General features: G+C 53.9%; 1 long non-coding RNA gene across 5 annotated transcripts in view; it reads right to left on the reverse strand.

Annotated features, from left to right (window-relative positions):
* The window catches only part of LOC125132374 (uncharacterized), a 103,268-nt gene that overhangs the window by 76,333 nt on the left and 3,107 nt on the right, over positions 1–23,828 (reverse strand). For 2 of the 5 annotated variants that reach the window (XR_007136232.1, XR_007136228.1), the window contains exons 2-3: positions 18,261–18,489; positions 8,825–9,049 (exon numbers count right to left, since the gene is read on the reverse strand). This is a non-coding gene — a long non-coding RNA (uncharacterized LOC125132374). Of the gene's footprint in view, positions 1–8,824; positions 9,050–12,295; positions 12,985–18,260; positions 18,490–23,828 lie in introns of all 5 variants that reach the window. The other 3 variants (XR_007136231.1, XR_007136230.1, XR_007136229.1) reach the window with 3 other exon arrangements.

The following is a 23,828-nucleotide window of genomic DNA, read 5'->3' on the forward strand; positions in this document are numbered from 1 at the left end:
AACTCCCGGCCAAGGTGGTGCTGCACGTCGCCTTTTGAATCCCACCTCTGGCACTAAGCTCACAGCCTTGATAGAAGATGATAAACTGGGAGTTTCCTGTGGCACAGGGGGTTGAGGACCCGGGGTGGTTACTGCTGTGATTTGGGTTGCTGCTGGGGCATGGGTTCAATCCCTGCCCCGGGAACTTCCACATGCCACAGGTGTGGCCGAAAAAAGAGAAACCTCAGAAAAATCTGAGCCAGGAATAAACACCTTCGTGGACCAGAGGTGCAGCAGGCCTACGGAGGGCTCCGCAGCATGGCAGCCGGGGTCTGGGCCTGAACGGGGGCGGGGGGCTGAGCAGAGCCGTCAGGCGTGCGGCGGTCGGCTTCCTCTGGCGGAGGGGGCCAAATGGGCCTGCGTGAGGCCGGGGCCAAGCTTCGGGCTGGTTCAGTGGCCGGAACTGGACCCCGCTTCTGCCCCTCGTGGCTTGGAGGACGGGAGCCCAAGTCATGGGCATGAAGCCTGTGTCGGGGCAGGGTCCCGGGAGTCCCGGCTTCCTCTGCAGCAGCGTTGGCGTCTGTCTTTATCGTCGATATTCTGCAGTTTGACTACAGCGGGCGAGGCACGGATCGACTTTTATTTGTTCTGCGCAGCATGGAGTATGACCTTTGAGCTCTGATCCCTTTTTTTAATTCTCAGAAAGTCTCAGCCCTTACCTCTTTCATCTGGCTTCTTTGGCATCCCCTCTGTTCTCCTGGAACTCCTGCACAGCAGCCTGTCAGCCAGGATTCCGTGTCTCTTAACCGCTTGGGCCGCGGGATGCCAGCTACCTCCGTGTACCTATTTTTTCCTTTTTCCTCAGCATTAGAATATCTGCCTTTTCCTCAGGCACATGGCCTCTTGGAACCACGGCTGCGCCTCTCAGCCTCCCCGATATCGCTGCGCGTGGCTGTACAACGGAGCTCCGGACAATGGATATATGCCTAAGTCTTATGGACGCTCCTTGAAATGTCTTTACAGCGAGGGAGTATACTAGCCTTTGACCCGACTTTCTTCCTGCTATTTGGAAGATGCATGAGATGGCTGGCACTGGTGCAGCCATCTTGGACCATATGGTAGAAGCCAGACAGAAGAAGCCTGGGCCTCAACGACTATGAGGTTGCCCTAAACGTCCTCACACTGGAACGCTACTCCAAAAGAGAGAAATGGAGTTGTACATTGTTCAAGCCATGGTTATTTTCCTACCTGTCTTAGTTTGGGTTTCCCAAAAGCAGATCCCAAGATAAGCATTCGGATGCAAGTAGTTAATTTGGAAGATGATGCCCGGAAGTACAGCGGAGTGGAGAAATGAGACATAGAAGGGGGAAAACCCAATACCGGGTTTGAGCATGGGCAGGGTACTGCTGGGGTCAACTGAGGCTATGGGACCTATGGGAAACTACGGGAAACGGGCTGCATCACTGTCCAATCAGGCAACAAGGAAGCTGGAGCATTTATCCACGAACTGCCTTCCCTCTGGCTGAGGGCATCTCCCGGGGCTAATTCCCCCAGTACTCTGCCTGCCTCTGTGCAAGCCGCGTGTGATCCTACAGCCAGAAAACGCACTCAGATGGAGAAGCAGGAAGCTGCTTTTCTGCACAGGTCTGTTTTCAGGCGACGGCTGGGGTCGGCCGAGGGCGTGTGGGCCAGGCACCAACAGTGCAGCCTACTGCACTGGACCTGACTTCCACACTATTCTTTCCCATAATGCATCTCTCTATCTCTTGCTGCCCCCTGGGTGAAATCCCCCGTTTTCTCTTCCAAATAATTAATCCTATCTTCTACCATGTCCGATCTGGATTCCTCCTGTCTCTTTCATTTATTTCGACAACTATATTTCTCATTCCCAATGTTTCTAAACGGTTTGTTTCATTTCTGCCTGTTTTTAATTTATAACTCGTTATTCACGTTCCATGGATGGATGTTTTCCCTGACTTTATTCATTAATTTTCCTCATGTGTTGCAGAATTTTAGTTTGCAGGCTTTTCTCAAGTGGGATCAATTTTTCTCTGCCTACTCACCCTGCCTAGTGGGTTGCTGGCTTCTCCCTGGACTCCGGGGCCCCATCCAGAACTCGAGGCTCTCTTCCAGTGACGTGGGTGGGAGTTCCACATGTCCCATCACCGAGCCTCTATGAGGCTTGGCCCTGGCCTCGCGTGGGGCTCATTACATGTAGAGGAAAGGTAGGAACTCGTGTCCTAATCTAACCGATCTTTGTTGACTGTCTTCTTTGAGCCAGGCCTGTCCTGGGGTGGGAATACAACGAGGACCCAGACAGATAAGTATGAATAAGTCTACCACTTGCGGTAGTGATTGCTGACCTCAGGGGAAACTAAAATGGAGTGAGGGACTTAAAGTGACAGAAGGGCGTTAGGCTGTCTTAGGTAAGCCGACCAGGGGAGGCCTCTCGGTAGCAGGTGAGTAGAACACTGAAGGAGGTGGTGCCGTAAATAATGTACAGAGCCGGGGGGGGGGGGGGGGTGCAAGTGCAAAGGCCCTGAGGTCAAAGCATGCTTGTCACTGTCGGGAAATGACGGAAAGCCGGGGACCCAGCAGAAGGAGCCCGGGGAGAGGCATGAGCAATTTGCCCGCAGGAGTAGTCCGGGGCCAGACCCTCCCGGCGGGGCCTCAGTGCAGCAGCCTGCCGGAGCCAGCTCGGAGGGGCTCTGGGTGCTGCATGTTCAATGTTGGACGCCTGAGACTGACTGTGGAGGGAAAACGTTCACCACAGTTAGCAAACGCTGCGAATCGGAGCGCCCCACTCCCGAGAGCCTGCTGTTAGGTACGTACCCGCACACCACTGCTTGTGAGAGTGGTGGGAAATTTGTTCTCATTGGACGAGGAAGCCATCGGGGGCTTTGAACTGGGAGACCATGTGACATGGTTTCATTTAAGCAAGGTCACCGTGGGGAACAGCCCCTAGAGGAGCAAGAAGGGAAGCGGGCAAACGGACTAGGAAGCAGTTGCAGTGACCAGGTGAAAAGGGGATGGACTCAGCCTACAGATCTCGGGGAGGAGGTTTGATTTCCTCTTCTATCTTCCCGTGTGATCTCCCTTAGCCTCGATGGACACAGTGATTCCACCACTGGGAGCAACGGATTTTCCTAGAAGGAGGGTGAGCTTTGGAATCAGTGGGCTTGCATTTAAGTCCTAGACCCACGTCTTCCCACTCTTCCTTGGACAAATTAAAAACCCTCTGAGAGTCACGGTGCCCTGTGTGCAGAGCCGAGATAACACCTGCAAGGGTGCCTGTGATGAATAATTAGGCAAGGAACGTGGAATTCCTGTTTCCCCTTCTTTCCGGAGCGGCGCACCCGGGCCATCAGTGCCCCAGGGCCGCTCCCTCTCTAGAAGCAACACCCAGTTCCCCAAGCTGCCTGCGGGTCCCTCCTGGTTGCCAGGTGGGGCACTGGCGCCACCTAGTGCCCACACTGGTTTCTGCAGGCCAGCTGCTCCTGGATGATTTCTTGATCATGAATCAATCACTTCAAGGTTAAGGACTCCTCTGCCAGATGGAGCCCGCAGCACATTAGCCATCCTAACATGCGTTGTCTGACCTGCAGACAAAGCCCGCCTTGCTGTCCTGATCCCTCCTCGCGTGACAGTCTCGCCTCCGTGACCAGATCGTAGAGGGCAGGGCCCGTGGCGGCAGACTTCACCACGTCTTGAGCCATCGCCTTGCGCCGGGCACCCTGCTTCAGTCCTTACGGCCATTATATCCTTATTCTTTATCTGAAGACGCTGAGGTCAAGACAGAAGAGGTGACGCACTTAACATCCCTGAGTAAACAGCTAAGGTAAAAGCTTGGCCTCCAGGGCCTCTCTTTGCAAGGGCCAGGTTTTTCCACAAAAGCATCCGGCACAAGGTGGGCAACCAGAAGATACTCGGGGGTTATTTTACTTATTAGGCTCTTGCGGGGGGGCAAACACTAGTTCCCAGGCCAGGGACTGAACTTGCACCAGAACAGTGACCAGAGTCACAGCGGTGTCAATGCCAGATCCTTAACCGCTGAGCCACCAGTGAACTCCTTTAAATTAGTGAAGCACAGGGAACCCTGACCAGGAGTCAGGAGACCCACACTCAGAGTCATGGTCCGCCCTGAAAAGCTGACTGGGTCACCTTGTGCAGTCCGACGCCCCTCCGTGGTCCTCGGCACCCCCATAATTAAAGACCAGGGTGCTACACGGCCCCAAAGACTCCCTCAGGTCCTGATGTTAGCAGCTGCCCAGTTGAGAGGACTCTAGATGAGGGTGGACATTCTGGGTGCTGAGGCCGCTGCGCGGGAGCGTCCCCGCCCTGCCACCCCGGAGCCGCGAGGTCTTGAGTGCGGCACTTGCCCCGGCCTCCGTTTCCTGGTCTGCGAAGCAAGGGTAGTCCGAGCGCTCGCCCCCCGACCTCATAGGTGCCTTACCTCTTGAACCCCTCAAAGCAGCGCTTGGCACAGACCAGGCAAGCTCTTCATGTCCTTCCTCCCAAAAGACCCACTCTGGGGTTCCCGCTGGGACTCGGGTCCCGTTAAGGACCCAACATGGTGTCCGTGAGGATACGGGTTCAGTCCTGGCCTCGTTCAGTGGGTTAAGGACCTGGCATTGCCGCCGGCTGTGGCACAGGCCGGCAGCTGCAGCTCCCGTCTGACCCCTAGCCTGGGAACTGCTGTCGGTGCAGCCCCCAAAAGAGAAAAGTACATAAGGTCTTCATTCTCCCTGCTGCCTCATTCTTTGCTTCTAAACCATTAAGCCAGATCGCATGAAAGCCTTATGCATAATAAATACGGTTTTCCATTGCTTGGTTCCCGCGAGCATCAAGACACAATCATCCATGTAGCCGCAGACACGGCAGAGGCCAGAGGCCATGTGTCTGAGCCACAGGCTCCTCAGAGGATCGTGTGTGTCACAGCTTCAATAACACCTGAGGTGCTCTGGACAAACCGAAGCCTAGAGACGGTACTGTGCTCCAAGTTCCACCATCACTCAAGACAGCCTGGCTCCTAAACTGGGCTGCTCTGGACCCGTTTCCTAGGAGCCGATGGTTCGGAAGTGCCCACCCTCGGAACCTGCTGAGGGTCAGGTCCTGGGGTAGGTTTTCCTGCCGCTAAATCAGAAAACAACATATGTGGGAGTTCCCACTGTGGCTCAGCAGGTTAAGAACCTGCTACAGTGTCATTGAGGATGCAGGTTCCATCCCTGGCTTCGCTCAATGGGTTAAGGATCCAGCATTGCCGTGAGCTGTGGTGTAGGTCAAGGCATGGCTCAGATCCCGCACGGCTCTGGCTGTGGTGTAGGCCGGCGGCTGAAGCTCCAATTCGACCCCGAGTCTGGGAACCTCCACATGCCGCAGGGGTGGCTGTGTTTAAAAAAACCAAAATGACCAAGAGACCAAGGACCCCTTCCTCTTAGCTGGGTCACTGTGAGGCTAGAACCAGGGCTGGGCAGTGGGACAAGCCCCTTCTCTTAGGAACCCCCCCCTCCCCGCCCCGTTGGAGGAACGCTGCCCAGGAAAACTTCCTAGCAGGATGGAAGGATGTAACACCTGTGCTGCCCAGCAGGGCAGCCACTTCACCAGGAGCTTTCGAACAGGTGACATGTGGCTAGTGTGCAATTGAGAAACTCAATTTTCAATTGTATGTCATTTTAATTAATTTACATTTAAATACTGCCTTGCGGCTAGTGGCTACCATACTGGACGGAGCAGCTCTACAACTATCAGGCCATACGGGCATTTTTATTGTTGTCGTTGTTGTTGCTAGGGCCGCATCCAAGGCGTGTGGAAGTCCCCAGGCTAGGGGTCAACTCAGAGCTGCAGCTGCCAGCCTACACCACAGCCACAGCAACACCAGATCTGAGCTGTGTCTGCTGGCCTACACCACAGCTCGTGGCAATGCTGGATCCTTAACCCACTAAGCCAGGCCAGGGATCGAACCCATGTCCCCACGGATACTAGTCGGGTTCATTACTGCTGCGCCATGACGGGAACTCCCTAACAGGCTTCTTCCTGGGGACAGGAGGCGGCTGAGACGCAGAGAGACGAAGCGATGCACCTGTGGGCCTCCAGTGACTCCGGCAGCAACGAAACCAGAGCCCGATCCTTCTTATTCCCGGCCATCTCCCCATGTCACGCGCGGAGGCTTCTGCCGCGCCCTGCCAGGGCGCCACGCCTTTCTGCGGGGGAGGCAGCTGCCCCTGACAGCGAGGCTCTTCTCCTCCACACCCCCTGCTTGGTAAACCTCTACCAAGTTTCAAGACCCAACGCAAACCTCATGGCCTTCTCTCTCCCCGGCATTTCCTGGTTTCCTCCCCACCCTCCTGCAGCGCTCCGTCTGCTTAGCCGCCAGGGCACTGGGGATGCGGTTGCTTTTGTCCCCCCGCTGGACTAGAATCCCCGGGAGCACAGCGCTTCGTTCTCCCTGCCAGCTCCAGACCCGGTACAGAAGAGAGGCCAACGAGCATGCGTAGAATCCATGTGCTGAATGGATCACGACTGGTAGGTTCCAAATAAAAATGGACTTTCCGTGGGGATCAGGATGCCTGAGGGCCGTGTATGACTCGCGCTCAGCAGCTGTGTGACGATGGGGACACTGCCCCCTCTCTGGGCCTCGGCCGGTTGGACTGGGTGAAATCTCAGACAGACCCCAGCCTCCTCTAAGGGCCTGACTCTGAGCGACCCCTGGCTCAGCAACTTGGGCGGGGAGGGAGGGGCTTGCAGGGGACCACGGTTGTTGGGGGCTTCAGCCTGTGGCAGAAGCAGCTGGAAATGAGGCCCGGGGTGGCTGAGGCTGAGGGGCTGACAGCCGGGCTGGGCGTGGGGATGTGGATGCGCCCATTTCAGCAGCTGCTGGAGGGCCTCCAGGGAGCCCTGGACACGGAGGAGGGGAACGGGGAGAACAGCAGAGGCAGGAACCAAGGAGGGACCGGAAAAGGATGGGACCAAGCAAAGCAGACGAAAGAGAAAGATGCAAAAGCACCACAAAACACTGACGGTAGAAAATCCATCACTGGTGCGTCGCCCCCTCCTTGGCTCACACCACGCGCTCACCCAAAACATTGATTCCCAGACCGCCAGAGCTCAGAGACTCTCAGATGACTAGGCAGAGCAAGTGAGGGCCAAAGCGGGGAAACGACTTCTCCCAGGTCCCTCGGGGAAGGGCCCAGGTGCCCACCCTCTCAACTCCCCCAAACCGCTGTGCCCACCGACGGCCAGTCTCGTGTCTCACTGACGTGCCCAGGACTCGCTCCAAAGTGTCAAGGCCTGGGCGGGGCAGGCCTGTCCCGCCAGGAACGGACACCTCCTCCGGGGGTGGTCCTCGGCCTCCCTCCTGGGGGAGCGGCTTAACAGAGGGGGCCCTGGGCTCAGAGCTGGACGGCTCCGGATTCATTTTCAAATGGAGAGGACTGTGCTTGCCGGCATTGCGCTGCAAGGTGCAATGAGACAGCAGGTGTCATCACGCCGAAAAGGCGTCAGGGAATGTTCTGCGAACCAGTGAGATGAGGAAGAGAACAGCCGCCCCGTGAGCGGTGTGCTGGCCGGGCCCTCACGGCGAGACCTTCTCCCGCGAACACAAACGCGTTCACACGACACTAGCGCCAGACAAGGTCGTCGCAATGACCTTGCGACGCAACGAGACAAAAACCACGCCGTCTCATAACCACGTCTGGAGATGGGCAAAGCCAGAATCATAAAAGAGACCAACGGCCCCTCTCCCAGGCGCCAGGAGTGACAGCGGTCTCTTCACCCGCCACACGCTTCACGCTTCCTCACCCGATTGTCCCCGCCTTCTGACAGCACCGACTCGAGCAAACTCCTGTTTAAACCGGCCCTCCCGACAGCCTCGTTCTGAGACGCCGGGTGCTTTCGCAAGGAACCCCAGGGGCTTCATGCAGCCAGGGATAAACCCGACGCTGTGTGACCGTGGGTGTGAGCCTGGGGGTCTTCTGCTGCGGGGCAGAAGGAACAGTCAAGGAACACACACACACGTATGTACATATATGCATATATGTTAGACATATTTTTTTTGTCTGAAGCATCTTTCCCCCAGTTACACAGTATGAGTGACTTATTACTCTGCTTATGAACGAATCAGCCCTTTGGTCCAACTGGGCTCTGGTAAAATTTGGGAAATAACTGTCATGGCAAAGAAAGAAATGGAGACAAGGGAGAGATTAAAATTTACAGAATCTGGAGGTAGTGAACCCAACTAGTAATCACGAGGAGGCGGGTTCGATCCCGGGCCCAGCTCAGTGGGTGAAGGATCCGGCGTTGCCGTGAGCTGCGGTGTGGGTCGCAGATGCAGCTTGGATCCCACGTTGCTGTGGCTGTGGTGCAGGCCGGCAGCGCAGCTCCAATTTGACCCCTAGCCTGGGAGCCTCCACACGCCGCAGGAGCGGCCCTAAAACTAAACAAAAAAAAGGCAGAGAAATCTCAGCACGTGCCAGACCTTGTCTCCTTGGTCCTCAGCACCATGCTGCGGGGTGGGCACAGCATTGTTCCCAGGTGGCTGACAGGGAGAGCAAGGGCCACGGAGGCTCGGTTGAGTGTTGAGGCCATGGTTTGAAGCAGTAGGGACTCCTAAGCCGGTGCTCCTCCCAGCCAGCCCGTGAGCCTCTCCCCCGCCTGGGAAAGAAGGGTGAGCAGAGTTGGGCCGGCTCTGCCCCCGTCCCTGGCTGCCTCGGCACGCCGGCCCCCTGAACCCAGCCTCCGTAGCCCCAGTGGGCCCGGCGAGGTGTAAGAGGTGGTTCTGAGTGAGGCGCCATCCATCCCTTTACCAGTGGGGAAACCGAGACCCTGGGAGGTCCGTCCCCTCTCCTACCTGAGTCGCCTGCAGGGGTCGCCGGAGCAGGTCCTCCCAGCGCGCAGGCGGCGGAACGGCCGGTCTCTCCTCCCGTTCGGGGCCCAGGGATGCTCCTTGGGCGACTTGCTCGCCGCCACCGCGGGGGTGCTTACACCACAGGCACTGGCCAAAGCTATCAGGAGCCTTCTCTCCCCGCAGAGTGAGTTGCTGAGCTATTTAGCGGCAGGCCCGTCTTCCTCCGTCCTGTAAGGAAAGAGAAGGGCAAACTTGCGAGGAGGACGGTCGGGAACAGCCCCCGGCAGAGCGCCCGCCACCAGCACCTCGGCCTGTCCGGCTCTGAGGCATCGTCAATACCCAGGCGCTCTCTGAGCGTTTGCGTCAGATGGTTGGGGGTCTTGCTGAGAATGCCTTCTGAGCCCCACGGGATTAGGAGCCTGGAGGGTGCTGGAGACTCTGCAACTGAACAGGTCTCCTCAGAAGATTCTTTTGAGTTTGAGTACCACTGCTCCACATCCTTCTCATCATAAAGGACTTCTTGGGAGTTCCCATCACGGCTCAGGGGTAAGGAACCCAGCTAGCATCCATGAGGACATGGGTTCAATCCCTGGCCTCACTCAGTGGGTTAAGGATCTGGCGCTGCCGTGAGCTGTGGTGTAGGTTGCAGATGAGGCTCAGATGCCACACAGGCCGGCAGCCACAGCTCCGCTTCGACCCCTAGCCCGGGAACTTCCAAATGCCACAGGTGCGGCCCTAAAAAAAACACACAAAAAATAAAGTAAAACAAAACAAAATGACCCTCACACACAGAGCACAGTCCCGTCCTTCACAGAAACGCTCGCAGCCTCTGCTTCTGGACCATCGGCCCCGCGCTCGCGGAGGGTGGGTGAAGGCAGGCCCGGGTGTGCTCTGTCCTCTTGCCCTGTCCCTGGGGTGATGGCTCACTGGCCCGTCGATGCTGGGGTCAGACAGAAGTCCCTTACGACACCTCCCAGAGAGTTCTAGGGCAGCCTGCCCTCCCGATGCTCCAGTATCACAGAGTAACATCTAGGAAATGTGTAGCTGATGCTTAATTTCCCAAACAACTGGAAATGAGAAGAACTAGGTTAGAGTCTGGGATCTGGCCCACACGAGGTGCGCGACCTGGCAAGTCCGTGAACCTCTCTGGGGCTCAGCTGCCTCCTCGGTACAACTAGCGCCTACCTTGGAGGTTTGTGAGACTCAAATGAGGTAACGCTGGGAAGGCAGACTCGCTGATGGAGTGCTAGATGCATATTCATTTCCTCAGCTCTCTCACCCCTGCAGGGGGGCCCTCTTCAGCTCTGGAACCGTGGACTGTCTCCCCTACCAGGCCCTGGGCTTACGCATCTCTGTGTGTGCTTCCTACAGAATAAGCATTTCCTCAAGGTCGATGCTGGAATATGAAGGCATAATCTACACGTAGACAGATTAAACCTGGTATGGAGATACTGGTACGGGGTCATTCACAGACAGCGGTTTGGAGCTCTAAACAGAATTCAGGGCATGGGGTTAGGAGTCTCAAGTGCTAGGGTGGGACACTGTATCTACTGCTGCACAGTAACTTACCACAAACTGAGAGGCTTAAGACAACATATATCTACTATTTCACAGGTTCTCTGGGTTCAGGAATCCAAGCCCAGCTTAGCTGAGTCCTCTGCTTCCAGTCCCATAAAACTGCAGTCAAGGTCTCGGCCAGGGCTGCAGACGCATCTGAGGCTCAGCTGGGGAAGGATCCGTGTCCGTCCCCCACGCAGGTTGTTGGCACAATTCAGTCCCTGCAGCTGTAGGACTAGAGCTCCCCCTCCTCGCTGGCTGTGAGTGGGACGCCCCCGCCCCCAGCTCCCAGAGTTGCCTGCAGTTCCTTCTCATGCCCCCCGACCCCCCGCCCAAGGCAGGCATCCCCCCAACATGGCAGACGGCTTCTTCAAAGCCAGCCAGGGAGTAAGAGAGAGAGTCCAGCAAGAGAGTGCTGCAATTTTATGTCGTGTAACCATGCAAGCATCTATGTAGTAACATGCATCGCCACCATCTCATCCCCTTCGCCACATGCTATCAGTTAGAAGCAAGTCAGAGGCTCTGCCCACCCAAGTGGAGAACGACGCGAAGCCAGGAAGACCAGCAGGATGAGGGGTGTCTCCCTCAAGAGTCTGTCCACCACGGGGGCTCCTCTGAACTTCATAAGGGATGCCCTTCCTGAAGCTGATACAGAGACGTGTGGGAGTGCAGAGCTCCGAAGAACCTTCTCGCCGTTCCACTCAACATGAGCAAACAGAAGCCCGCAGAGCCCGAGTCACCAGGGAGAAGGCAGCAGAGTCAGACTAGACTCCAGACCTCCGACCCCTGGCTTCCACCCTACTCTGCTGCTCCCCTCCTGCTCGTTGCCAGGACTTTGGGACTAAAAGACAAAAGCTAAGGTGGCTGTTCGGAGCTTCGGCTCAGTACATGCCAGGACATCTTAGAAGAGCTGCAGAATAAACCCTCAGCAGGGCACTCAAGGCCCTTGGACCACTGGGCACAACCAAGCTCCCCGTCTTGCATCTTTTGCCATCCTCACCCCACCCCCACCCCAAGGAACCATCTGCAGCTTCCTGGGGTCCCTTCCTCCTTTTGCATATTCTTCATAGGAATGCTTTTCTCTTTAAATGCCTGCGAAATAGACAAACACAAAACAACAAATAAATACAGCTACTTAACCTCTGAGTCTCCAATCAAATGCCACCTTCTCAGTGAAACCCTCCTTCACTTTTGCAGGCAGAAATAATCACTCCCTCCATTCTGCTGGCTCAGAATCCTGAGCAGCCTCTCACAAAGCCCATCTCATAGGCCGTAGAGTTGTTTTCCAGTTCTGTTTCTCCTTTTGATGGTAGGACTTTTAAAGCAGGGTTGTCAGAAAGACGTAAAACTAGTTTTCTGTAAACAAGTCTATCCTGCCAGCTGGCCTTGTCTAGAGACACTGCAAGCCTCTCCTGCTGAGCTGAGACATCACTACAGGGGCTAATGAAAGCATTTCTTTCAAAGCAGATGTCTCCAGAAGTTCCTCGCAAGCCAAGGAAAGGCTGGCTCGATCCCCGTCCAGTTACACCCGCCTCCGTGGCTCCCCCAGCACTTTGCTCCATTCAGTAAATCACCACCGATGGACTGACCAGAATCAGGTAGTTATTCAACAGTCTCAGTTGAGGGACACGGAAGGCTGGGGCTGGACGCCGAGTTCAGGTTACAGGGACGAATGAGACAAGGGAAGGGCTGTAGAGTCGAAAGAGGTGCGAGTCAGAGTCAGACTCGGTCACTAACGCGGTGTAGGGCCTTGGCGACATATTTAACTTTGCTGACCCCTGCGTTCTTGGCTAAAGGGGAGATAATAGTGCCTCCTTCGTAAGCGTTGCTGTGTGGATCACGCGAGAGGATACGTGTGCCTGGCAGGTGCCCCGTCCCCAATCCTAGAGAATCGCTGGCCATGCCCGCAACACTCACCTTAAGCCCGCGACGGACACGCTGGGAAGGGGAGCCTTCGAACAGGACGAGCGGGAGTTGGCCGGGAGGACGTGCCGCTCGAGAGAACACGCACAAAGCAGGGCTGTCCTGATGGGAGGCATCTCCTGACGTTTCTACACCCCTGACTTTCAGGATCTTAATAATTCAGATTCCAAGAATCCTGGAACGCTAGTACGAGACCCCTCGGAGGTTCAGCGTCCACTCCTTCCTGATGAATAAGCTGCCCAGACCATCGGCAAAGCCCTTCACTTCTGACACTGGGATACGGACCTCGAAGCTTCCACTCCAGAGCTCTTCCCCTGCACTGTGGTCACCGGCTCCCGAGGGCTGTCATCGGTGGAGGCGGGTCTTTTAAACGACACACTTCGATTCACAGATGTTCATTTTAAGGATTCATGTCCTTGGAGCCCAGCGGGTTGTTTTTACCGACGGGTGACGCCAAGTGTCAGGCTCCTGACCGCCTCTCCTCAGTACTTAGGCCCTGAAGGCGACAGGTTCGCCGAATCTCAGAGTAGGAAGGATCTGAGAGGTTTATCTGGCTCAATTCCCCTTCCACCAAAGGAACAGCTTCTGGACAGATCCATTGCTCCCGAGGGGGTTTCTTCCGTTGTTTGGCCATGACTCCCAGGTCCACTGCGCACGACTCTGCTTCTCTGCCCATTCTGTCCCTGAAGAGAAGGGAAGGCAGAAAGTGGGGCTCACTTACTGATGCCATCATCCCAGTATCAGACTGGGCAAGGAGTTCTTGCTGCGGCTCAGCAGGTTAAGAAACTGACATAGCGTCTGCGAGGATGAGGGTTTGATCCCTGGCCTCGCTCAGTGGGTTAAGGATCCAGCATTGCCGCACGCTGCAGCGTAGGCTGCAGGTGCAGCTCAGATACCGTGTTGCCATGGCTGTGGCATAAGCCTGCAGCTGCAGCTCTGACTGGACTCCTAGCCTGGAACTTCCATATGCTGCAGGTGGATAAAACTGAACTGCGAAGAAAAAGCTCTGAGAGTTTAAATCACATCCCAAGATCACCCACAGTGAGAGGAAGATGCAAGCCAGGGTGTAACTCTCGGGAAGCTGAGACGCCCTGTCCCTGCCGGCTGTCTCTCTTCAGCAAGGCCCTTTCAGCACACTACTCTGGAGCTTCTGCAATCAAACCCCTGCTAAAATGCCTTTCACGGCTCTTCAACACTCCCTCGAGGAAAACAGTCCAAACTCTCTGGATTAACATCCAGGGCCCTTGACAATCTGGCTCCAAGTGGACTTTACAGGCTCGCTTCCCTCTCCTCTGCCAGCGCGTCTCCCCACAGGCTGGACTTGCTGCCTGCAGGCCCTTCCCCGCATCCTCTGCCCAAAGAATCCTCATTTCCTTTTAAGGTCCCTTCAAACGCCACCTCCTTGGCCAACCCTTCTCCGGCCTCTCTGCAAAATTCATTCTCTGCCTTCTCCCAGCACATCGCAGGCCTCGGTAACAGCCTCTGCTGCGTCCTCAGGGCCCTTCGTAGTCCAAGATCCGTGAGGGCAGGGATGGTGTTTCTTTGCGTCCCTTTGCATCCTCAGTTCCTGGCACATAACAGGCGTCCCGGAAATATTTAGGGCTTAGAACTGAGGTGTAATTCCTTCCCAGATGTTCATCCTTCCACGGTCTGAAAATCCCCCTGCGGCCTTGCCCTGTGCCGTTCTACTCCCGGTTCGTTCTTCCCTCGGCTCGGTAGTCCCAACTCTTTCTTCTAACGTCTGATTTCCAGATTCTTATCCTCTTGGCCGTTTGCTTCTGGGTGACAGTTTGTGAATGTCACTCTTTCAACACATGAGCCCTAGGACGAAACTGAGTAGCCCAGACGAAGGCTGGCCAGAGCGGAGCACGGTAGGAGGAGCCCAAGCTCTGACTTGGAGGAAATGCTTCTTTCTCCGCTGCTGTGCGCCAGGAGCCTCCGCCTGTCGCACTTCCCTTCACTCTTGCGATAACCTGGGAAGGCAGGTATCATCTCCTCCACCTCTTAGGGGAGGATCCCAGCCACAGGCTCTTTGGGCATAAGTTAAAGTCACAAGGCCAGATACCGTCAGATATTTTCACATCAGCTCTGCCCAGGTCATGTTTTTTCCAGTCACCAAGCATAAGGGCAAGTGAGGACAAAAAGAATCAGTGCCTTTAGAAGGGGGTGGAACCAAAGCCCAGAGAAAAGGCAGGTTGGATTCACGACCGAGTTCCTAGCGATAACAGCCTTTATCTAGGAGCCCAGACAGAGCCTGGAATTTCTCAGCCACGTAGCTTCCTGGAACTAGGTTAATTTGGCATTTCACGAGGGGAACAAGAGCAGAAGTGTCTTAGATAAGTGTCGAGGTTTGAGGCTCAGCCCTCTTGTGCAAAGCCCTCACACCCTCAGAATCTGAGCAGCCAGTCTAGTTGGGGCCCAGTGGGTTACAGAGGAGACGAGGTGGGAGCTGCTGCTCTGGTCTGGGGCCTGGCACCTCCCTCCACAGAGACGTAGCGAGTACCACTGTGCTCCAGGTACGGTGCGAGGTGCCCGATGTACCGAAGAACGCAGAGACAGTTCCAGCCTCCCGAGCTTCTCTTGGGAGACAGACAGACCCAGAGGCAAAGGATACATACACAGCCGAGCGACGGCAAGCTCTCCAATGTTCTCCAGGCTACCAGGAAAGTAAGAGGAGGGGGTGGAGCCCATCCTGGAGTGAATATGGCAGAAAAGGGAGCAGAGGAAGCTTCCTGGGCAGAGGGATCTTAACTGATGAGCAGGAACAACTGGGGAAGGTGCGAGGAAGAGACAAAGGTAGAAGAAAAGGTTCTAGGTGTAAAAGCAGAATCTCAAATGCAGGGAATGGCACAAGGTTCCCATACAGAATGGGAAGACTTGCAAGCAGTTTCGTGTTTGATTAAAGTTCAAGAGGCTGACAGATTTAATGCAAGTCCTATCAAATTACCCATGACATTTTTCACACAACTAGAACAAATAATCCAAAAATTTGTCTGGAACCATAACATACCCAGAATTGCCAAAGCAATCCGGAGGGGGGAGAAACCAAGCAGGAGACATAACTCTCCCAGACGTCAAACAATATTACAAAGCTACAGTCATCAAGATAGTGTGGTATCGGTACAAAAACAGACAGGCAGACCAGCGGAACAGAATAGAGAACCCAGAATAAACCCAGATATCTGCGGTCAATTAATCCCTGACTAAGGAAGCAAGAATATAAAATGGGAAAAAGACAGTCTCTTTAGCAACTGGTGCTGGGAAAACTAGAACACACCCTCACACCATGTGCAAAAATAAACTCAAAATGGCTTAAAGACTTAAACATAAGACAGGAATACAAGTGTTTCCTTAGGTCGGTTTCCCAAGGCAATAGAAAGAAAAAGAAAAGAAACCAGTGGGACCTAATCAAATTTATCAGCTTTTGCACAGCAAAGGAAACCATTAAAAAAACCGAAAGACAACCTACAGAATGGGAGAAAATAGTTGCAAGTGATGCAACTGACAGGGGCTTAATCTCCAAAATATACGAACAACTTATACAACTCAACAGCAAAAAAAAATAAACGATCCAATTGAAAAATGGGCAAAAGACCTAAATAGATTTTCTCCAAGGAAGACATACAGATGGCCGACAGGAACATGGAAAAACGCTCAACATCACTAATTATTAGAGAAATGAAGATCAAAACTACCGTGAGGTACCACCTCACACCAGTCGGAACGGCCACCATTAATAAGTCTACAAATAACAAACGCTGGAGAGGGGGTGGAGAAAAGGGAACCCTCCTGCACTGTTGGTGGGAATGTAAATTGGTACATGCACTATGGAAAACGGTACAGAGGGATCTCAGAAGACTAAATATAGAACTACCACATGACCCAGCAATCCCAGTCCTGGGCATATTCCGGACAAAACCTTCACTGAAAAGATACGGGCAAGCACCCCCGTGTCCACTGCAGCACTATTCACAGCAGCCAAGACAGGGAACCAATCTAAGCGGCCATTGACAGATGAAGGGATTAGGACGATGTGGTATAGATGTATATAATGGAATACTACTTGGCCATAAAAAAGAAGAAAATAATGCCATCTGCAGCAACATGGATGGAACTAGAGAGTCTCACACTAAGTGAAGTAAGTCAGAAAGAGAAAGACAGAAGCCATATGATATCACACTTGTATGTGGAATCTAAACTATGGCCCAAATGTTCTATCTACAGAACAGAAATAATCTCACAGGGAACAGACTTGTGGTTGCCAAGGGGGAAGGGAAGGAAGTGGGATGGACTAGGAGTTTGGGGTTAACAGATGCAAACCATTACCTTTAGAACTGACAAGCAATGAGGTTCTGCTGCATATACTGCAGGGAACGACACCCGATCACTTGTGATAGAACATGATAAAACATAATAGGAGGAAAAGAATGTAGAAATATGTATAACTGGGAGTTCCCGTCGTGGCGCAGTGGTTCACGAATCCGACTAGGAACCATGAGGTTGCGGGTTCGGTCCCTGCCCTTTCTCAGTGGGTTAACGATCCGGCGTTGCCGTGAGCTGTGGTGTAGGTTGCAGACGTGGCTCGGATCCCGCGTTGCTGTGGCTCTGGCGTAGGCCGGTGGCTACAGCTCCGATTCGACCCCTAGCCTGGGAACCTCCATATGCCTCGGGAGCAGCCCAAGGAAACAGCAAAAAGACAAAAGAAAAAAAGAAAGAAAGAAAGAAATATGTATAACTGGGTCACTCTGCTGTACAGAAGAAACGGACAGAACGCTGTAAATCAACTATGATGAAATAATTAAAAAACAAAGTTGGAGAGGCTGGAGAGGCAGACACAAGTGCCACGTGCCTGCTGTGGGTTAGGCACCGGGGTGAAACCCTTCGCATACATCTGTTCCAGATCATTACACACCGTGCAACCTGCAGCGAGTTACTGTACCTCTCTGGGCCTCAGGAGTAAAACCAGCACAACACGAATTCCAAGGGCCTGTCAATCGCAACCCCAGGCCTGAATGGACAGGCATTCTAATACGGTCTGCCCGCTGTGCTTACAGAAAAATTAGCTTGATCAAGCTTCCTGGCCCTGCTTCCCCAAGTCACAGGCTGAATACTCGAGAGGAAATGAATTCTATCAGACTTCAAAGAATTTACCATATGACGGGTGTGGGGTACAGAAAAGGTACAGGTGGAGCTAGCTCTCTGGCAGGGTGGGCTGTGGCACGGGGCAGTGGAAAGGGTCGTGTGGGGAGCTCAGAGCTGGGAGAGGTCACGTTGGCTTGGTGGGCTTCCCGGAAAGCAGGCTGTGTGATGGGCCAAGGACGCACACGACGGCGAAGAGGAGGCTGGGCGGAGGCAGTCCAGGCAAAGGAGATGCCGGAGCCTGGCAAAGGCAACCAAACCCCACACTTGTGCTCCCCGCTCCTGCCCCCTCCACCCCTCCAGCCCCACACCCCTTCTGCTCACCCTACCTGCCCGCTCTTGGGACCCACAGTGGACAGCTGAGACCCCAGAGCTAAGCCTCATCCTCTCCGTCCAGCGTCTCAGCTGCGTCTCCCCCGCATGGATGCTCAGCTCCAGCCGCACACAACTGCTTGCTATGTCTCACATGTGCCCCCCTTCGTCTGCCCCCAGCTCTTCATCCCTTCTCCATCCAACACCCCAGTCCCCGAATTCTCCCTCGGCCACCACGATGCCCCATGCCCATCGTCCAGGCCTCCCTCTCCAGGAAGCGATCGCCTCCCAAGGCCGCAGCGTCCTGACTCACTGCGTATATACCCCTTCCCGCCTCGCGGTGTGGGAGCATGTGCCCCGTGGGACTCCAAGCCCTTGAGGGAAGCGCTGTTCCGTGCTGGGTCCCTCCAAGGGTCTCGCGCAGGGAGCACCCAACACCCGGCCACGCAGCCTATAAACACACAGGCTGTGAGCAAGGTGACTGGAGGGAGAACAGGAATGAACTTACCCTTCGACCATCATTTAAAGAGAACCGGGGTCCTTCCGTCACCCTTTGGTTATCCGAGCTGTCCCTCTGCCCTCTGGTGTGTATCTCAGTGATACTGAGCAGACGGCTAGTTCCAGCAGTGGACTCTGTTAACCCCGTCCTCCTAACTTCTTCCAGAGGGTTCAGGGCTCCTGGTGAATCAGAAAATGCAACCAGTCTTCTGATCCCAAACTCTGGATCCAGATGAAATCTGTTTAAAATGCCCATTTAAAGAGCTTAGGTAGAGGGAGTTCCCATCGTGGCGCAGTGGTAAACGAATCTGACTAGGAACCATGAGGTTGCGAGTTCAATCCCTGGCCTTGCTCAGCGGGTTAAGGATCTGGCATTGCCGTGAGCTGTGGTGTAGGTTGCAGACGTGGCTTGGATCTGGCGTTGCTGTGGCTGTGGTGTAGGTCGGCGGCTACAACTCCAGTTCGACCCCTGGCCTGGGACTCTCCATATGTCGCGGGAGCGGCGCTAGAAATGGCAAAAAGACAAAAAAATAAAATAAAGAGCTTAAGTAGCCTCGAAGCCGAAAAGGAGCGACAAAAGGCCATGACCAGGAGAAGGTGTGAGAGGGAAGCCTCCAGATCAGGAAAGAGGAAAAGTCTTGCATGTTTTGCAGCCCCCCCCCCCCCCCGCCCCCGTCCCTGCCACCCCCCGGTGTCTAAAGCACCAGAAGCCCTTTTTCCTTTTCTTTCACCAACTCTCCTTTGGGGACACTGTCCACCCAGCAACATGATAAAAGCAAAACACTATTCCCTCAACTGCCAGCCCTGGAATAACTGCTCCTTCTTGCTGTCCTCTATGGAGGACTCTGCAGGTTATTCCTTAATGTAATACGTAAAACAGCAGCCCTGGGGTTTTCTAGCATCCCTCCTTTAAAAAAATTATATCCTGACGGATCCGCCCGTTTTCTCCCTCTCCGTTGCCTCTGTACCTCTTGGCTTCCCCCCAACCCGTGACCCTTTCCAAGGTCTGGTCACAGTTCAAGTCCACTGTCCATCTGCCTCTTGATTTTAAACCCTACATCTCCTTTAAAACTTTTCAGCATTAGAGGAGTTCCCGCTGTGGCTCGGAAGGTTAAGAAGATAGTGTGCATGAGGATGAGGGTTTCATCCCTGGTCTCACTCACCGGGTCAGGGATCTGGTGTTGCCTTAAGCTAGGGCATAGGTTACCGATGCAGCTCAGATCTGGCATCTCTGTGACTGTGGTGTAGGCTGGCAGCTGCAGCTCTGATTCGACCCCTACCTACCCTGGGAACCTCCATAGGCTGCAGGTGCGGCCTTAAAAAAAATTCAAACATAAAGCAGTTAATGAAACCTAGGATGGGCTGTGTCCTGGGATACTAAGTGGAACACAGGCGAGGGACTACCTTCAAGGAAGCTACAGTCTGACTTGAGATCCTTCACGGTGACACATTTCATACAGGGATAGGACAAGTGACAGCACAGAGGAGGGTGCGATTAATTCTTTTGAGAAGTGTCAGAAGTTTTGATCTAGATCTAAAAAAGAAGCAGGGATCCAAAAGACAATATGTACACTTTAAATTTTTTCAGCAAATGTGTGGGAATAGTTCCTTTTTGCAAAGCTTTGTCTGAGGCATTGCAGCTACAGGTGTGAACAAGGGGCCTATCTCCAGAAGCTTTCAGCCTATAAAGGGAGTTTTAAAACATACCCTTGGCATTCCCACTGTGGCTCAGGGGGGACGAACCTGATTAGCATCCAGGAGGAGCCCTGGCCTTGCTCAGTGGGGTAAGGATGCGCCGCTGCCGTGAGCTGTGGTGCAGGTCGCACACGCGGCTCAGATCCTGCGTGGCTGTGGCTGTGGCGTAGGCCAGCAGCTGCAGCTCCACTTGAACCCCTATCCTGGGAACTGTCATATGCCGAAGGTGCATCCCTGAAGAAAAATAAATACATAAAAGTACCCTAATCATGGCAATGCAATGCCTATTGTGCTATGAAAGTGTTACAGACTGCCGGCAGAGTTCACAGAGAAATGCTTAAGAGAAACTTTTTCGCTGGGTGTGGTAGGCGGAATTCGAACATGGCCCCTAAGACTCCTGGCCCCCCCCCCCCCCCCCGGTGTCGAGTCGTCCACGTCCTGCTTAACTCCTGAGACAGGGGAGATGATGAATTCCGCTCCAGGGCTGAGTTACGCATCACAGTTGTCCCTAAGTAGGGAGATTTTCTGGGTGAACCTGCCCTAAATACAAGTCTTTGAAAAGCTGAGAGTTTCTCCGGTTGAAGGAGAAAGAGATTTAAACAAAAGGTAGGATTTCTTTTTTTCTTTTTATGGCCGCACCTGCAGCACATGGAAGTTCCTGGGCCAGGGGCTGAATCTGAGCCGCAGCTGTGGCCTAAACCACAGCCACAGCAACACCAGATCTGAGCCCCATCTGTGACCTACACCGCAGCTTGCAGCGATGCTGGATCCTTTACCCACTGAGCGAGGCCAGGGATCGAACCGGCCACCTCACAGAGATAACACTGGGCCCTTAACCCACTGAACCACAACGGGAACTTCCGAGAGTGGGACTTGACGGGAGGTCAACAAGGACCTGAGTGTGGTTCCCAACTAAGAGCTGGCAAGACAATGGGGGTCTCAGCCCTGCAACCCAGGGAGACGACGCTGGCCAAGAAGGCGCTTAGAGAGGACCTCTCCCAAGTGAAGCCTCCGGATAAGAAGGCGGCTGGCTGGTCTTTTGGTTCCAGCCATGCTCGTCTGCAGCAAAGAACCCAGCCACACACCCTGCCGGACTTTCTTGCCCTACAGAGCTGCGAGCTAATCCGCGTGGTCTTAAATTTGCTGAATTCGGCGTCATTCATCTTGAATCACTGTCCTCGCGTTCACAGTTTCCAGACTAATTTCCCCAACTGAGGGCCTCCTGGATGCAGGCTGCCTCTAGTCATCCTTGCAACCGCAGGGCTACTCCCGCCAGGTGCTCCTAGAATTCCATCGAATGAGTGTTCACGGGAGTCACAGGGATGCAGAGGAGGAGCTGGGCACACTCTGTCCCGTCTCCTCCCGAAGACGAGGAGGCCAACAACCGACAGCCACAGCCGGGCGAGAGCAGGAGGCCGCTTCGGTCCAGCGCCAAGGCCCGTCGGAGAGACACGGCGAGCGACCTACCCTGACGCCCCAGCTGAGCCCCCGCCTGGGGCGTCTCCCCCAGACTTGGCGTCGGCGGGCTTCCTTTCAAGGAGCATGGTTCCCAGAGGATCAGGCATCAAGGATCCCTGTGCCGCCTGGGCGTCTCTCGGTTCTAAACTACGTTCCCTCCACGCCGTCTCAGCCGGAGTCTTTGGTTTACTTTTCCCCGGTAACGCCTCAGCCATAGGTATAAGCCAACTATATTTCCAGCCAGCCGAAACAGAGGTTAAGAGTCCTTTCTTAGGAAACATTCTCTGTTGTTGTTATGTTTTACGTTTTAATGTTTAAGCCGGAGGAATGCTGTGTCCCCTCCACCTGGCTTACAGAGTTAAAGTTCCCTGTGTACCCGTCCCCAGTGGCACGCCCACCCCACCCCCTAGAGAGAGCCTCTCCTTGAATTCATAGTCTGTTGTTTCCATGTGTGTCTCTATACTTGCACTGCATGGGTATGTGTCTTCCTAAACAAGACTGGTACTGTCCTGCCAATTGTTTAAACTTGCTGAGAGGGCATCACACTCATCCTTTTGTTGTCGTTGCTTTTCTAAGACCTTTTCATGTTACTACATGTAGCTCTAGATCAGGGGTTGGCAATTGTTTTCTATAAACGGCCAGAGAGTAAATACTACAAGCTTTGCAGGTCGTAAGGCCCACTGTGGCACAAAAGCAGCCATAAAAAGCCTGACTGGATTCCGATAATCCTTTATTTTCATGTACGGTTCATGGGCCATGATATATTCTTCTATCGATTCTTCTCAACCGTTTCTAAAAAATGTAGGAGTTCCCATTGTGGCTCAGTGGAAATGAACCCAAATAGTATCCATGAGGAAGTGGGTTCAATCCCTGGTCTCCCTCAGTGGGTTAAGGACCCAGGGTCGCCATGAGCTGTGGTGTAGGCCACAGACACAGCTCAGATCTGGTGTTGCTGTAGCTGTGGCTTAGGGGGGCAGCTGCAGCGCCAATTCTACCCCTAGGCTGAGAACTTCCATATGCAACAGGTTCGGCCTTAAAAAGCAAAAAATAAAGAAAGAAATACAATTTTAAAAAATTTTAAACTTAAAGAAAAAAAATTCTTAGCTCTTGGGCCATAACCAAACAGAAATCAGAGCAGATTTAGCCCAAGGACCACGGTTTTGCCAGCCCTGCTCTGGATCATTCATTTCTACTGCTATAGCTCCATCGACTTTACATTCATAACAAAATAATAAGTTTACTACATCTTTGCCAGGTTCAGGAAACTCACTAGATGCTGTTATAGAATAGTCACTGATCTGCCTTCAAAACTGTCCTGTCAACCAATAAGGAAGCAGAAGGTGACTCAGGCTTTAAGAGAAGATGCCTGGGACGTTCCCGTCGTGGCTCAGTGGTTAACGAACCCGACTAGGAATCACAAGGTTGCGGGTTCGATCCCGGGCCTCGCTCAGTGGGTTAAGGATCCGGCGTTGCCGTGAGCCGTGGTGTAGATCGAGGATGTGGCTCAGATCTGGTGTTGCTGTGACTGTGGTGTAGGCTGGCAGCTGCAGCTCTGATTGGACCCCTAGCCTGGGATCCTCCATATGCCACGGGTGCGGCCCTAAAAAGCACACACACACAAAAAAAGACTGCCTGGCCTGACACAAGAGCTAACAGGACTGGAGGCAGGACAGCCCATTTCACACCAGCTCGGTGCTAAGAAAGCGGGCTGTGGAACGGGCTGTCTGGACTTCCATGCCGGCTCCATGATTAGGTAGTTCTGTGACCTCGGACAAGCTGCTCTACCTCACTGTGCCTCAGTTTTCTCACCTGTAAAATGCAGACCATAATAACACGTACTACACAGGTTTGTTGTGGAAACTGAATCATCATAAAAATTAAATAAGATCGTGTACGGAAAGGCCCCAGAAGAGTTGCTGGGTCTCACCGAGCATTACATAAATGTTGGTTTTTATTATTCATGCTGGAAGATCCCGGGAGGCTTTGTGAAGGCAGCATTAAATCAGTTTTTCAAGACGGGCGGAGCTTGGACATGGAGACGTGGGAAGCAGGGCATACTCTAAAAGAACAGTGTATGGAAAAGCCCCGAGGAGCCAAAGGCATATGGAGCAAAGGACAGCAGAGGACCCATGTGGAAAACCACAGCGAATCAAACGGGAAACAAAGGAGGAGGGAGACGTGAATGCAGCAAGGAAGAGGGTGGCCCCATCACAGCCAGCCTTGAATGCAAAGCTCAAGAGTTCGGATTCTGTCTCGTACACACGTGGACTTAGTGAAGCTCCGGAACTGGGGACTGACCTGATGCTTCCAGGATGCAGCTGCGGAAGGAAGGCAAGTGGACAGAAGAGTCAGGAGTTAGGTTACGCCTCCAACGGTCCAGGGAACAGGGCCTGGACGAGGGAAAGGGCAGTGTGCCTGGGCAACG

This window comes from Phacochoerus africanus, chromosome 8 (genome assembly GCF_016906955.1).
Source record: "Phacochoerus africanus isolate WHEZ1 chromosome 8, ROS_Pafr_v1, whole genome shotgun sequence".
Lineage (NCBI taxonomy): Eukaryota > Metazoa > Chordata > Mammalia > Artiodactyla > Suidae > Phacochoerus > Phacochoerus africanus.